Source organism: Coregonus lavaretus, assembly GCF_964263955.1.
Source record: "Coregonus lavaretus genome assembly, chromosome: 14".
Classification (NCBI taxonomy): Eukaryota; Metazoa; Chordata; class Actinopteri; order Salmoniformes; family Salmonidae; genus Coregonus; species Coregonus lavaretus.
In genome coordinates this window covers 23,373,282-23,390,515 of record NC_140001.1, presented here as the reverse complement: position 1 = coordinate 23,390,515, position 17,234 = coordinate 23,373,282, and the positions used below count along the sequence as shown (strand labels likewise).

Here is a 17,234-nt window from a genome sequence, read left to right as displayed (position 1 = left end):
CATGGGGACCATCCCTTACTGTAGTGTACAGCTTCTCTGATCACAACAGATCACACCTCACTGTCTGATCCTCTTCAGAGGGCACATGGCCATGTGACGCTCTCTCCGGTGTTCTGGAGTGTACCTAGTTAGGTTTTTTGGGCTCACCACATCCCTTGCATCATTACAGATTAGTTTGCCCAGAGATCCGCTAATTAAGAGGATTTGTGTAATTGTGCCTTCTGCTGTGTCCCATCCGGCGCTTGCAATTTACTGTCAGCCCTCTGCCAGCTTTTACACTTGTCCAGACAGGCGTACCCCATTTATACACAGATCCTGCTGCACATTTATCAGCAACCACTGCTGGGGCTCAATGCTGGTGCCACTGTTAAGTATTTAAAGACAATGTGCTGCTCATCAAGTTTTGATGTTCATTCAATTTCCAGACTTGTGCTATGTGGTCCTCGTGGTTAGCCTACATTGGAGATTTCAAACTTTAAAACTGATGTTTGATTTTGTTACCAAGCACAATACATACAAGCATAATATGATTGATCAAAACATTTGAATTGTAAATATAGCATGTGTGACAAGATAGGTCCTCTATGCATGATTGATCATTATGCCTCCATTTTATAGAATTCTAGGTGTCTGTTGTGTCATCATATGCATTTAGTGTCCATTGCTGAAATATAAAAATATGGGCCCTCACGTAGGAGGAATTCTTAGAAATGAGACTACCGCTCCAAATATTCACTGTTGTGCTGGAGTGCTTGTGGCCAACTCACTGAAGGTGTTGCTCGCTCTGCCCACTTTCTGGAAGACTGATGGACCAGTGCCCAACTGGGACTGCCTCCTGGCTTCCAACCCAGAACCAGATTTCAAGGGCTGCTTGTCACACAGATGGAAAAATAACTCCACTCCCTCCTTGCTAAATACTCCTCCATTTTCCCTACTCTCTTTCTCTGTTTATACCTGGGAGTGTGTTTAGCAGCCCCACTGCTGCCCCTGAGAAGTCTACACAGACACTCATATAATCCACCTGTACTAATGATCAGCTGCACTGAGAACCATGCCCTCCAAGCTATCTGGGACTAGCAGAGCCCTCTGTTCAGTATAGGAATCCAAACCACTCTGTTCAGTATAGGAATTGGCATTTTACAGTTTTCTCCATTTCATGAATATTTCTTTGGTATCTATTTTTGGTTTCTGCATCTATTTAACTGTTAGGAGGGTTGCAATTCTGAATTAGTAAATGCATTGGGCCCAATGTCCTTCATTCAAAGTAACACTCTTTTGCTTTTCCATGGGAGATTTTCAGAATTGTTTTGAGGAATTTTCCCCCCAATCTCCCCTATTCTTTCTGGAGGAATGAAAAAAAGAGAAAGGAAAAAGAATGGAATTCATAGAGCCATAGTCATTAAAATTATCTGAAAATAGCAACGCGCAATCATCTGTTCTCATAGCACGGGTCAGGAGCTTTGACATCTCCAAAATTCCTCCTGTCAGAGTAGGGGGCCATTTGTATTCTCTCTCATTAGGCAATTTGACTAATGACCTGCCGCGGCTGCAGAGCTACTGAGGGACCCTGCACCTCGCGCCCTCTCTCCTGCAGCAGCCTGAGCACACAGCCTCTATTGGAACGGCACAGATGGCATGCCCGGGCGACAAAATAAACTACAATATGTCTCAGAGATGCTGTCAGGACTGGCCACTATTTCTCATGTCAGAGTCGGGGTAAGGGCTGTGAGTGGGCAGAAGAAGTCCTCCTCCTCTTGCTCTATGTGGATCCACTCTCCATTTACCTTAAATGAGGCAGAGAGCATGGAAAATAACCTAGAATAGAATCTTTGGACACTGGTGTGGTTGTGCACAAAGTTTATATTGTAGAGTAAGGATCAGAAAAATATATACAGTGGGGAGAACAAGTATTTGATACACTGCCGATTTTGCAGGTTTTCCTACTTACAAAGCATGTAGAGGTCTGTAATTTTTATCATAGGTACACTTCAACTGTGAGAGACGGAATCTAAAACAAAAATCCAGAAAATCACATTGTATGAATTTTAAGTAATTAATTTGCATTTTATTGCATGACATAAGTATTTGATCACCTACCAACCAGTAAGAATTCCGTCTCTCACAGACCTGTTAGTTTTTATTTAAGAAGCCCTCCTGTTCTCCACTCATTACTTGTATTAACTGCACCTGTTTGAACTCGTTACCTGTATAAAAGACACCTGTCCACACACTCAATCAAACAGACTCCAACCTCTCCACAATGGCCAAGACCAGAGAGCTGTGTAAGGACATCAGGGATAAAATTGTAGACCTGCACAAGGCTGGGATGGGCTACAGGACAATAGGCAAGCAGCTTGGTGAGAAGGCAACAACTGTTGGCGCAATTATTCGAAAATGGAAGAAGTTCAAGATGACGGTCAATCACCCTCGGTCTGGGGCTCTATGCAAGATCTCACTTCGTGGGGCATCATGAGGAAGGTGAGGGATCAGCCCAGAACTACACGGCAGGACCTGGTCAACGACCTGAAGAGAGCTGAGACCACAGTCTCAAAGAAAACCATTAGTAACACACTACGCCGTTATGGATTAAAATCCTGCAGCGCACGCAAGGTCCCCCTGCTCAAGCCAGCGCATGTCCAGGCCCATCTGAAGTTTGCCAATGACCATCTGGATGATCCAGAGGAGGAATGGGAGAAGGTCATGTGTTCTGATGAGACAAAAATAGAGCTTTTTGGTCTAAACTCCACTCGCCATGTTTGGAGGAAGAAGAAGGATGAGTACAACCCCAAGAACATCATCCCAACTGTGAAGCATGGAGGTGGAAACATCATTCTTTGGGGATGCTTTTCTGCAAAGGGGACAGGACGACTGCACCGTATTGAGGGGAGGATTGAAGAGCATTGAAGATGGGTCGTGGCTGGGTCTTCCAGCATGACAACGACCCAAAACACACAGCCAGGGCAACTAAGGAGTGGCTCCGTAAGAAGCATCTCAAGGTCCTGGAGTGGCCTAGCCAGTCTCCAGACCTGAACCCAATAGAAAATCTTTGGAGGGAGCTGAAAGTCCGTATTGCCCAGCGACAGCCCCGAAACCTGAAGGATCTGGAGAAGGTCTGTATGGAGGAGTGGGCCAAAATCCCTGCTGCAGTGTGTGCAAACCTGGTCAAGACCTACAGGAAACGTATGATCTCTATAATTGCAAACAAAGGTTTCTGTACCAAATATTAAGTTCTGCTTTTCTGACGTATCAAATACTTATGTCATGCAATGAAATGCAAATTAATTACTGAAAAATCATACAATGTGATTTTCTGGATTTTTGTTTTAGATTCCATCTCTCACAGTTGAAGTGTACCTACGATAAAAATTACAGACCTCTACATGCTTTGTAAGTAGGAAAACCTGCAAAATCGGCAGTGTATCAAATTCCAAGTCCAAGAAGCATTGTAGGAGGATTTTTTGCCCTTGGAACTGTGAATGAGAACACTGACTGAGAGCGGAGGCTGTAGGATTGTGTAGTTGTTGTTAGCAAAGATATGTGGGGAGTAGCCCAAGCACTGCCTTGTGCCCAAATATCTACCAATGCTTAAGCCTTCTGGTAGAAAGGGAGGGTCACTTCACCATGTTGTATAGTTCAGTGATGAGTGGTCTGGCATTGGTTATGAACGCTTTGCGCTTCAGCACTCGCCGCTTGTGTGGCCTACCACTTCACGGCTGAGCCGTTGTTGCTCCTAGACGTTTCCACTTCACAGTAACAGCATTTACAGTTGACCAAGGCAGCTCTGGCAGGGCAGAAATTTGACCAACTGACTTGTTGGAAAGGTGGCATCCTATGATGGTGCCATGTTGAACGTCACTGAGCTCTTCAGTAAGGCCATTCTACTGCCAATGTTTGTCTATGGAGATTACATGGCTGTGTGCTCGATTTTATACAACGGGTGTTGCTGAAATAGCCGAAATCACTAATTTGAAGTGCTGTCCACATACTTTTGTATATATTGTGTATGCTCGATAAGCCATGCAGAGTCCTACATCAGCCAATGTCTGAGCATTATCCTGTATGAATCTGTGTGTGAGTGGGTTGTGGACAGTTGAGCATGTGTGTGTGTGTGTGTGTGTGTGTGTGTGTCAGTGATTGTCTGAGCATTACCTTGTCAGCATTAATCTGTGTGTGTGTGTGTGTGTGTGTGTGTGTGTGTGTGTGTGTGTGTGTGTGTGTGCGTGCGTGCGTGCGTGCGTGCGTGCGTGCGTGCGTGCGTGCGTGCGTGCGTGCGTGCGTGCGTGCGTGCATTAGAGCACTGGAGAAGCTGTGTATGGGTCATAGCGGGACTGAAGCTGAGGTCCTCAGTGACAATGCATCCAACAATAGAAGTATGAGGGATTAGTGCTCAGCGCAGTGTACGAGGAAGCCCTTCCCGTCCTGAAACAGTCATTCGTCTGCGCCCAGGGGCTGGAGATGACAATGCAGCCATTCCTCATCTCACCTGACGGAGCCATTAATAAGGCAATGATCCACATGGGGCACGTGCTGACTCCGTTCTTTACACTACCATCAGTCAGGTCACAGGGCCCTTACTCGCTAACACCACTGTACTCATCTTTATCCTCATTGTTATCATTGTCATCATTGTTATCATCATGATCACCATCATAACATCATAATTTTCATTAAGAGAGTCATAATTTGAGTTCCTGCACATTTTTGCATGGGCTCTGATTTTATAGAAAATGGCATCATACCAAATACATAATCACTCTATAATGCACACATTTTTACTGCACCGTTTACACAAATATAGATTGGACCACACGACCAATGGTCAAATATTTAGAGATTCGCTAGCACAGACTGGAATATGTTCCGGGATTCATCTGATAACATTGAGGAGTTTACCACATCAGTCACCGGCTTCATTGCATCGATGACGTCGTCCCCACAGTGACCGTACATACCTGTACGTACAAATCCCAACCAGAAGCCATGGATTACAGCCAACATCCACATTGAGCTAAAGGCTAGAGCTGCCACTTTCAAGGAGCGGGACACTAACACAGACGCTTATAAGAAATCCCGCTATGACCTCTGATGAGCCATCATACAGGCAAAGTGTCAATACAGGACAAGGGTTGGAACCGGTTCAGGGAACAGAACCGAAAACCGGAAAATAACAACATTATTTGAGGAACAGAACCCCAACCGAAAACAAAGGTGATATATACTGTTTGGAATATAACCGCTATTTTAAAAGCATGGGAACCGGTTAATAACGTAATTTTATGTTCCGGGCATTTTTTTTGTCAGTGCCACAAAAATGGCAAAAAAGGGCCTATGCAAAGCCCTCATTCTGTCACTCAAACTTACTCCAGTGTCTACCTGCCAGCTGGAAATCTTTGCCAGTGGATGTGCATGTGTGTGTAGGCTACCTGCCCCTCTCCTCTGATGCATAGGTTACTGTAGCCTACTGACAACGTTACAAACGTAATTCAGAAATTACGGAGAGATGTTTAATTTTCAATGCTAGTTAAGGATACTATAGTTATCATGTTTAAAATTGGATTTATTAACTTCAAAAAGATAGGAAGTGCTACTTTGTAAACACAAGCTTGTTAGCTAGCTAGCTAGCTAGCAAACGTCTGCTCTGTTCCAATGTTAAGAAGACACGACAACGCCTCTTTCTCCTCAGGAGACTGAAAAGATTTGGCATGGGCCCTCAGATCCTCAAAAAGTTATACAGCTGCACTATTGAGAGCATCTTGACTGGCTGCATCACCTCTTGATATGGCAACTGCTTGGCATCCGACCGCAAGGCGCAACAGAGGGTAATGCGTACGGCCCATTACATCACTGGGGCCACACTACCTACTATCAAGGACCTCTATACCAGCCGGTGTCAGAAGAAGGCCCTAAAAATGGACTCCAGCCACCCTAGTCATAGACTGTTCTCTCTGCTACCGCATGACAAGCGGTGCTGATGCACCAAGTCTGGAACCAACAGGACCCTGAACAGTTCCTACCCCAAGCCATACGACTGCTAAACGGTTAACCAAATAGTTAACCGGACAATCTTCGTTTACCACCTTTTGCACATAAGTATTTTGCCTCATCACATACGCTGCTGCAACTGCTTATTATCTATCTATATATTTTTTTACCTTTATTTAACCAGGTAAGCCAGTTGAGAACAAGCTCTCATTCACAACTGCGACCTGGCCAAGATAAAGCAAAGCAGTGCGATAAAAACAACAACGACACAGAGTTACATATGGGATAAACACAACGTACAGTCAATAACACAATAGAAAATCTATATACAGTGTGTGCAAATGTAGTAAGTTATGGAGGTAAGGCAATAAATAGGCCATAGTGCAAAAAAATTACAATTTAGTATTAACACTGGAATGATAGATGTGCAGAAGATGATGTGCAAATAGAGATACTGGGGTGCAAATGAGCAAAATAAATAACAATATGGGGATAAGGTAGTTGGGTGGGCTAATTACAGATGGGCTGTGAACAGGTGCAGTGATCGGTAAGCTGCTCTGACAACTGATGCTTACAGTTAGTGAGGGAGATAAGAGTCTCCAGCTTCAGAGATTTTTGCAGTTCGTTCCAGTCATTGGCAGCAGAGAACTGGAAGGAATGGCGGCCAAAGGAGGTATTGGCTTTGGGGATGACCAGTGAGATATACCTGCTGGAGTGCAGACTACGAGTGGGTGTTGCTGTGGTGACCAATGAGCTAAGATAAGGCGTGGATTTGCCTAGCAGTGATTTATAGATGACCTGGAGCCAGTGGGTTTGGCGACGAATATGTAGTGAGGGCCAGCCAACGAGAGCGTACAGGTCACAATGTTGGGTAGTATATGGGGCTTTGGTGACAAAACAGATGGCACTGTGATAGACTACATCCAATTTGCTGATTAGAGTGTTGGAGGCTATTTTGTAAATGACATCGCCGAAGTCAAGGATCGGTAGGATAGTCAGTTTTATGAGGGCATGTTTGGCAGCATGAGTGAATGAGACTTTGTTGCAAAATAGGAAGCCGATTCTAGATTTAACTTTGGATTGGAGATGCTCAATGTGAGTCTGGAAGGAGAGTTTACGGTCTAGCCAGACACCTAGGTATTTGTAGTTGTCCACATATTCTAAGTCAGACCCGCCGAGAGTAGTGATTCTAGTCGGGCGGGCGGGTGCAAGCAGCGTTCGATTGAAGAGCATGCATTTAGTATTACTAGCGTTTGAGAGCAGTTGGAGGCTACAGAAGGAGTGCTGTATGGCATTGAAGCTCATTTGGAGGTTTGTTAACTCAGTGTCTAATGAAGGGCCAGATGTATACAAAATGGTGTCGTCTGCGTAGAGGTGGATCTGAGAGTCACCAGCAGCAAGAGCGACATCATTAATATACACAGAGAATAGAGTCGGCCAGAGAATTGAACCCTGTGGCACCCCCATAGAGACTGCCAGAGGTCCAGACAACAGGCCCTCCGATTTGACACATTGAACTCTATCTGAGAAGTAGTTGGTGAACCAGGCGAGGCAGTCATTTGAGAAACCAAGGCTATTTAGTCTGCCAATAAGAATGCGGTGATTGACGGAGTCGAAAGCCTTGGCCAGGTCGATGAAGACGGCTGCACAGTACTGTCTTTTATCGATCGCGGTTATAATATCGTTTAGGACCTTGAGCATGGCTGAGGTGCACCCATGACCAGCTCGGAAACCAGATTGCATGGCGGAGAAGGTACGGTGGGATTCGAAATGGTCGGTGATCTGTTTGTTAACTTGGCTTTCAAATACTTTCTAAATGCAGGGCAGGATGGATATAGGTCTGTAACAGTTTGGATCTAGAGTGTCACCCCCTTTGAAGAGGGGGATGACCGCGGCAGCTTTCCAAGTTAACAAGTTGCAGCGGAGGGTGCAGAGCTGGTGGCCGGGGTAGGGGTAGCCAGGTGGAAAGCATGGCCAGCCGTTGCAAAATGCTTGTTGAAATGTTCGATTATCGTAGATTTATCGGTAGTGACAGTGTTTCCTAGCCTCAGTGCAGTATGCAGCTGGGAGGAGGTGCTCTTATTCTCCATGGACTTTACAGTGTCCCAAAACTTTTTGGAGTTAGCGCTACAGGATGCAAATTTCTGTTTGAAAAAGCTAGCCTTTGCTTTCCTAACTGATTGTGTATATTGGTTCCTGACTTCCCTGAAAAGTTGCATATCGTGGGCCTGCTCGCTGAAGTGTTTTAGGGAGCGTTTGACAGTGATGAGGGGTGGTCGTTTGACCGCGGACTCATTACGGATGCAGGCAATGAGGCAGAGATCGCTGAGATCCTGGTTGAAGACAGCGGAGGTGTATTTAGAGGGTAAATTAGTCAGGATGATATCTTTGAGGGTGCCCATGTTAACGGATTTAGGGTTGTACCTGGTAGGTTCCTTGATAATTTGTATGAGATTGAGGGCATCTAGTTTAGTTTGTAGGATGGCCGGGGTGTTAAATATATCCCAGTTTAGGTCACCAAGCAATACGATGGGGGCAATCAATTCACATATGGTGTCCAGGGCACAGCTGGGGGCTGAGGGAGGTCTGTAGCAAGCGGCAACAGTGAGAGACTTATTTCTGGAAAGGTGGATGTTTAGAAGTAGAAGCTCAAACTGTTTGGGCACAGACCTGGATAGTATGATAGAGCTCTGCAGGCTATCTCTACAGTAGATTGCAACTCCGCCCCCTTTGGCAGTTATATCTAGACGGAAAATGTTGTAGTTGGGAATGGACATTTCTGAATCTATGGTGACCTTCCTAAGCCAGGATTCAGACACTGCTAGAACATCAGGGTTGGCAGAGTGTGCTAACGCAGTGAATAACTCAAACTTAGGGAGGAGGCTTCTGATGTTAACATGCAGGAAACCAAGGCTTTTGCGTTTACAGAAGTCCACAAAATGATAGCGCCTGGGGAGTAGGAGTAATACTGGGGGCTACAGGGCCTGGGTTAACCTCTACATCACCAGAGGAGGAAGATAATAAGGATACGGCTAAAGGCTTTAAGAACTGGTCTTCTAGTGTGTTGGGTACAGAGAATAAAAGGGGCAGATTTCCGGGCGTTGTAGAATAGATTCAGGGCATTATGTACAGACAAGGATATGGAAGGATATGAGTACAGTGGAGGTAAACCTAAGCATTGGGTAACAATGAAAGAGATAGCATCACTGGAGGCACCGATTGAGTCAGTCTCCGTGTGTGTGGGGGGTTGGACAAAGGAGCTGTCTGAGGCAGGTTGAGCGGGACTGGGGGCTCTACAGTGAAAGAGAACTGTAAGAACTAACCAAAACAGCAATAGGCAAGGCATATTCACATGGGAGAGAGGCATAAAGCAATCACAGGTGTTATTCGAGAGAGCTAAGACAGCAGCTGGTAATGGCGATGAAAGTTTGAGCTGAAGCTAAACAGATAAACAGGATGGGGTACCGTATAAAGGAACAGTCCAGCAGGCATCAGCTGTGTAGCTGAGTGATCATAAGGTCCAGTGAACAGCAATAAGTGAGTCCTGGAGCAGTTCAGTGGCTGCTACGCCACAGGCGAGCAGGAGGCACGGCTGTTGATTGCGTGTGCTAGCGGGCCCGGGGCTAGCAGATGGATCTTCGTGGTCGTCGCAACGGGAAGCCTATTGAAACCACATCAGACGATTATGTCGGCAGACCAGTTTTGATGGATCGGTGGGGCTCCGTGTCAACACTAGGAGGTCCCGTCCGGTTGACAGAGAGGTAGATAGCCGGGAGATGGGCCTGGCTCGAGGCTAGCTCAAGGCTAACTGGGGCTAGCTTTGGACAGTGGTGATTAGCCAACAACAACAACAGCCATTCGGTTGCAGCTAGCTAGTTGCGATGATCCGATGTTAAGGTCCAGTGATTCCGGCAGAAGAGTCACTTTACCCATACCTATATGTACTGTACATCTCCACCTCAATTACCTCGTACCCCTGCACATCGACTCGGTACTGCTACCCTGTGTATATAGCCAATTTCCCGTAACTCATTGTGTATTTATTCTTTGTGTTATTATTTTTATATTATTTTTATATTTTTCTCTCTGCATTGTTGGGAAGTAAGCATTTCACTGTTAGTCTACACCTGTTGTTTACAAAGCATGTGACAAACATAATTTTATTTTATTTGATATTTGTTTTCTTCACACAAATTGCTGGAACCTGATTCATTGCCCAGACAGACTAGCCCTGGCCATTTGAGTAGTTAGCTTTAGACTGGGAGTGTTTCAACCAGGAGATTGAACTAACATTACTTCAGCATTTTCCACTACTATACTATGTGTCCCTGGTAAGGTATCCATTTCTCGCCCAGTGCAATCGGTTCCAAGTTCCTCCATTCATCTGGGTGTGAGATGGACCCTCCAGTATGGATGGTGGGGGATACTAAGTGAAATGCACCCCAACTAACAATAAAGAAGCACAGCAGCCTTCAGCTCTAGATGCATCTGTCTGTTACACACAGACCCATCAAAAGGGCACAATCTGCACTTCCAATTGCTGGTATAGATTCTAATGTATTCCCCCACCCACCTCTTTGCTCCCAGTGACACAGTAGCACATGTTTATTCACATGTTTTTATGGGCTTAAACAAGCCATCATATCCACCCAATCACCCAGCCCTGCTGCTGCAGATAGCCCTTCAGTTAGTACTGCTGCTAAATAGTCCTGCTCTGAGCGGGGTGAATCACACATGCTAGGGCTGGCTTTCTATATGGCTATAGGGTGATGGTAAATGAGGGCCAAAGGCTAGCCTCTTATCAGTCTTAACTCATGGTGTAGATTTACAGTAGTGGCTTGTAAATGTGATGGTGGGTTTCAGGGAGGGGTGATATTCAATGTATTTTTCTCAGTGCTCTGTATTCATTACATTATGTGAGGTCATGGGTAGATTACACAAATCTCATTGTAGCAAAATAAATCTAATTTCTGGGTGGAAAGTCCAGTATCATGGATCCCTACTGTTGAGGTACACAAAAAAGGCAGTCATAAGTGTCAGAATGAAGTATCATTCAAATGCCATTGTTTGAAATACTGTTATGAAGTTGTCTTCTCCACAGACTAATATCAGATCCAAAAGTGACTCATGAGAAGCATTTGGTTACATTTATAAGTTCCTTTTCCTGTGCCAGCAGGCTGATGGACTATGGGTAAAATAACACCAGTTGGAAGGTTGGCCTTGATATTTGTGGCCCCTCAGAGAGAGAAAGAGAGGAGCTGGAAGTGGTGTGCCTCATGATTTTTGAGTTTTTAAGTGTAGCCGAGCTGCGGCAGTTAGTTCCCCCCTCTCGTCTGGAAAGGAACGAGAGCCTTTGTGTCCCCTGTCACCTTGTGTTAATTTGGGCCCTAATGTATTTTATAAACAAAGGGCTGCTCTCTAGCCTGACAGTCGTGACACTGATTCCTGTGCAGGCTGCATGCAGTATGGGGTTACACTATTAATAATCAACTGGCAGCCATCACACCATTTTAACCATGATCATTATGATAAAGGGTATACACTTAATTACAGGCCTGCTTAATTATAGCTCTGTTGAAGCTCATTTGTTTGGTGAAACGCTAATTACACCACCACGCTTTTGGCAAGTCTTCATTTCAATCCCCTTTTTGCCTGCCGAACACTGTGGCTTATTTTCATGCAAATCAGTATCTGGTGAATGTTTTGTCTCCCTTCGTTCCCCTTTTTCTATGCAAGTGTCTTTGTTTAAGAGTGGAACATCTCTCCGACAAGACAGAATAAGGAATAATCAAGAGTAATTAAAGTAGAGGAGGGCGAGGCAAGGATTTTGGGAGAAGGAGGGAAGCGGGAGGGTGGAGGTACTCAAATACAGTGGAGAATAAAAAGCCTTTCATCTTCAAGCTATAGCGGGAGTGTTGGGGTGGGAGGGGGGTTGTGGGGGGCTGTTCATCTATGTTATACTTTATACTCCTACACTTAGCAAGGTTGAGATGATTGGTTTTGTATGAAATGTATGATTTGTGTTGTCATGTTTTTATTCTCTTATGTTTCCACTCAAAGTTGTATTGTCTCTTTTCAGCAATGGATGGCGTGCCCTTCACAATCTCTGAGAAATTTGCAAGCACCTCTGAAGAAGTGAGTGTTTACAAAAATCTTTAGAATTATTCTAACTAAAAAGCCTTTTTATTTTCATCACCTCTAATTTGTTCAACTGTGAGATACAGGAGTGCTCTCTACACGTAGCTTGTATCCATCCACTTCTCACGTACTGATCCCCAGTCAGGCCTACACAACTCCCTACGCTCTCCTCTCCAGTCCTCTCCAGTCCTCTCCTCTCCTCTCCAGTCCGCTCCTCTCCTCTCCTCTCCAGTCCTCTCCTCTCCAGTCCTTTCCTCTCCTCTACAGTCCTACACAGCTCCCTACGCTCTCCAGTCCTCTCCCCTCACCTCCTCTCCAGTCCTCTCCTCTCCAGTCCTCTAAACCTCTACTCTCCAGTCCTCTCCTCTCCCGTCCTCTCATCTCCAGTCGTCTCCCTCGCCTCCTCTCCTATCCTCTCCTCTCCTCCAGCGTAGACTGACTGATTAATACGTGCAGCCAGGCAGAGCTGGCTCAATGCAGTCCATTTGGCTGGCTGGCGGCAGCTGTCACTATAGCACCATTTGTATTGACACAGAGAGGGAGAGGATTAAAGATTTTAAGCATGCTTACTTAGCTATGTACCGAACCGCCATGTTTCTTGTTTTTATCTCTCTCTCTGCTTTTGATTTCAGATGCAGCGAGTCAATTCAATAGGCATTACGATCAAATCCTTGGCAAAGATCGAGGAGGAAGTGAGTAGGGGCTGCAATGCTTGGCTGCCGCTGACGTCATTGGCCCAGAATGTAAAGCAAACGTTCTTGGGGGTTGTAATTAAGTGTCTGAGACGGGCAAGGCCCTTTCGGCTCCACTAAGCCCAGATTGAATTAGAATACGCCCAGGCTGGGGCTGGGCAGCCACTCTCTCTGAGAACTGACTAGTCTCACTGTGGGGAAACCAAGGAGGCCATTGTGTCCTGTAATGCCTATCCATCTAATGCCTGCAGGGTTGGGTAGGTTACTTTCTAAATGTAATCCGTTACAGTTACTAGTTACCTGTCCAAAATTGTAATCAGTAACGTAACTTTTGGATAACCCAAACTCAGCAACATAATCTGATTACTTTCAGTTACTTTTGGATTGCTTTCCCCTTAAGAGGCATTAAGAGTAGACAAAAAGGATCCATAAAACACATTTGGTGTGTCATCATAGTTGTCTCTGACTTGTGGTCAGACGCTCAGGTGGAACAAACTTAAACGTTTTTCAATGCTGAGTTGAATGTCATTGAGAAATAAGAAAGGTGTCATAATGTATTTTCTTTCTCGCAAACCTTTCTGAATTTAAAAGTAATCAAAGAAGTAATCATCTGTAATCTGATGACAATATTTTGCTGGTAATATAAGTGATTACAATTGCAGTTTTTGTAATCAGATTACAGGTATCTGATTACATGTATGCTGTTACTCCCCAACCCTGAATGCCTGCCAGAAATACAGTCCTCTCACAATAGAAACTGATTGCCAATATGATGCACATACTGCACGTGCTTGGCTTCAATTAACCTTACTTGATCTTTCTCACCCAATAACATAGCCAGCATACAGACAGTAGAGATTGAAGTTCATGTAGAGCAGATGAAACAATACAAACAGTGTACTAGAGGTCTTCGCGGGTACAGCAGCATAAATTATCAAATGTCTCTCTCTCTCTCTCTACTGCAGCAGTCGTGTTCAGATATGTACGGGCCCTTCCGGACAAGTCAGTTAAAATTACAGATACCCGAGACCTGTGACAATCATATCAGATCTGACCCAGACCCGTGACATTATTTAGAATTCCGGACCCGCTTTGTCCCGGATCGGGTCTCGGGTACAGGTGGATCCGTGAAGACTTCTACAGTGTACTGTTACAGAGTGACTACCCAGGGTTGGCCCCAGGCATAAGCAACATAAACGGTCGCTAGGACCCCCAACCAAATCGTGCTTAGGGCCCCCAAAATGCTAGGGCCGGCCATGTGACTACCTTACAGGCATTCTTAGTAAGGAACAAATTAGAAAGTGTGTGTGTGTTTTTGGTTTTACTATCCTTGTGGGGACCAGAAGGAAAATTGGGGACATTTCGCTGGTCCACACAAGGAAAACTGCTATTTTAGGCTTAGGGGTTAGGTTTAGGGTTAGGGTTACAATTAGGGTTAGGATTAGAATTAGGGTGAGGGTTAGGAGTTAGGATTAGGTTTAGGGTTAGGGGTTTGGGGTTAAGGTTTACAGTTTTTTACAATCACTTTGGCACTAATTTCAGAACCTTGACGTAATTTTTCAAAACTCTAGACACAAAACTCAAAACAAATTATCAAAATGCACATTTTTTAAAACTCTATAACACTTTTTTCAATTGCTTGGATACAATACACATAAAACAAAGATAATTTGTTCATTTAACAAAAATCACCTGTTCAATATGACACAACTTAACATCAAAGTACTACTATTTCAAAAGGCAATTCACACATTACATTTCAGATGAGTGTCTATTCATTTCATTACAATTATCCAACTATCAATTGATACAACTGCTCAAAATGATAAGTAACTGTTGCATTACTCTTAATGCATAGTTGTATGGAAACAGACAAACAATATTCCATGTTTAGATCATGAAAGTTTCAAGATAACAAGATTCATTGTCACCAATTAGCGTGGAGCATGAACCAATTAGACTACATTATCTATGGATGTAATATTTCATCATCATTCTTTATCAGACACCGTTTCTATGGTCCCATGTACCACTTTTTCAGACTATTTACATTATTGACAGTACTGCACTGTATGGATGCAGGCCCTTGTAATTGCTTGTCCAATTCTGCCAACTCGTTACTGATGATTGAGTTCACATTGTGGAACGAGTATATAAAGAATTGATTGGGATCCACTTGCAACAACATAGCGATACGTACTGTAACTTGGAGCCGGCAGGTGATCCAGGTCACAATAGAGGTCAAGCAGTGGTGGGAGGAAGACGAGGAAGACGTGTTGGTCAAAAGAATGGCAGGGGACAAGCATCCCTTCTGAGAGGTGGTCGTGGGCCTCGTTTGAGAGGTGTGGGGGAACGTGGTAGAGGACAAGGCCACGGACCAAGACAGCGGCAGCAACAGCATAGAGTGTCCAATGAAATCCGAGCAATAGTTGTAGACCATGTCATAAATCATGGCATGACAATGACTGAGGCGGCTACAATGATACAACCAAACCTCAGAAGGTCAACCGTGGCATCAATAATCAGAACTTTCCGCAATGAGAACCGGTAAGTCGTCAGCATGCACTAAACATTATGCTACTCTCAATTGTCAAATGACTGCATACCAATGTGTATCACAGAGTAGGTGGTGTGACCAAGTGTCTTCTTACTGTAATGTTCCCTGTAGAATTGAGACTAGGCCAAATAGGGGAGGCAGAGGCAAAATTCTGACTGACCAACAAGAGCAGGCTGTGGTCGATTTGTTTCGGGCCTGTAATGATATTCGCCTTACAGAAATTCGGCAGCATATCTTGGACAATGAAGACATGTTTAACAATGTGGAATCCATAAGTTTGCCGACTATTGTACGCATGCTGAAAAGGCACCAGGTGTCTTTAAAACAACTATACCGTGTGCCTTTTGAAAGAAATGCAGACAGAGTGAAGCAAATGAGGACTGAGTATGTTCAGTTTCAAGATGGCTGTTGTAATAAAATTCCCTAATAATTCTACAGTGTACAGTAATCAGTAAATCTCTTTCCAAAATGTATTTTTAGAGGGTGATGGAGCTGGATGCTGATGACAACCATCACAAATTCATATATTTGGATGAGGCAGGCTTTAACCTGGCCAAGACAAGGAGGAGAGGTCGGAATTTCATTGGCCAGCGGGCAACCATCCAAGTACCTGGACAACGTGGGGCCAACATTACCATGTGTGAAGCTGTATCAGAAGATGGTGTGGTGCGACGCAGACCTCTTATTAGATCATATAATGCAGCTCTCCTTGTAACCTTCCTTGATGAGCTCGATCAGGTCTGTAGAGCTGATGGCGTGACCTATGTCATTGTGTGGGATAATGTCAGGTTCCACCATGCTCATATGGTGCAAGCATGGTTTCAGGCCCATGCACAATTTACCAACCTGTATTTACCCCCATACTCTCCTTTCCTTAACCCGATTGAGGAATTTTTCTTCACATGGAGATGGAAGGTTTATGATAGGTGCCCTCATGAACATGTCACTCTTCTCCAGGCCATGGATGACGCATGCAATGACATCACGGCAGACCAGTGTCAGGCCTGGATTCGCCATGCCCGAAGGTTTTTTCCAAGATGTTTGGCTAATGAAAACATCCATTGTGATGTAGATGAGAACCTGTGGCCAAATCCACAAGACAGAGTTGATGAAAATGTAGAAGTACAATAATCACTCCTATGTTTTGCTTTTTACAGTACAAGCAAGTTGAGGAACACTGCATTTGATGTTTTACAGTACTGTATTGTTTTTCATCAATATATTTCAGATTTTGTTAAATGATTCCACTGTGTCTGTAGTATTCTCTCTACTACTGCAGTACTTTTACAGGGATGTATTTACATGTAGTACCATAATGAAACATGTATCACCTCTTTTGTACTACAATATTTAATGATTGTATGAACAATGACACAGTGAAACTATCGGTTGCTAGTGTGTGGGTGATCTAAATCAACATTTCATTGGTATTTCACAATAAATTAGTTTTTTGAACCAATGATTGTGCAAGTGCAAGATTTCTTTAAAGATATGAATGCACAATGCAATGTTTTGAACATTGGACAGCCTGTGTTAAAAGTGATGACCGTTTTGAGTTTTGTGTCTAGAGTTTTGAAAAATGATGTCAAGGTTCTGAAATTAGTGCCAAAGTGATTGTAAAAAACTGTAGGGTTAGGTTTAGGGTTAGGGGTTAGGGAAAATAGTATTTTGAATGGTAATGAATTATTTGGTCCCAACAATGATAGTAAAACAAACATGTGCGTGTTTGTGTGTGTGTGTGTGTGTGCATGCGTGTGTGTTCGTTCGTTCGTCGTGTGTGTGCGTGCGTGTGTGTTCATTCTTGTGTGTGTGTGCATGCGGTTGTGTGTTCATTCTTGTGTGTGTGTGCATGCATGCATGTGTGT

The 17,234-nt window shown here is 44.2% G+C and overlaps 1 pseudogene across 1 annotated transcript in view; it reads left to right on the top strand.

The window, feature by feature from the left end:
* LOC311141081 (multivesicular body subunit 12B-like) overlaps positions 1-17,234 on the top strand; it is a 49,981-nt pseudogene that overhangs the window by 28,116 nt on the left and 4,631 nt on the right. The window contains exons 8-9 of the transcript in view: positions 12,062-12,117; positions 12,753-12,812. The product of the transcript in view is annotated as a multivesicular body subunit 12B-like (transcript). The remainder of the gene's footprint in view (positions 1-12,061; positions 12,118-12,752; positions 12,813-17,234) is intronic.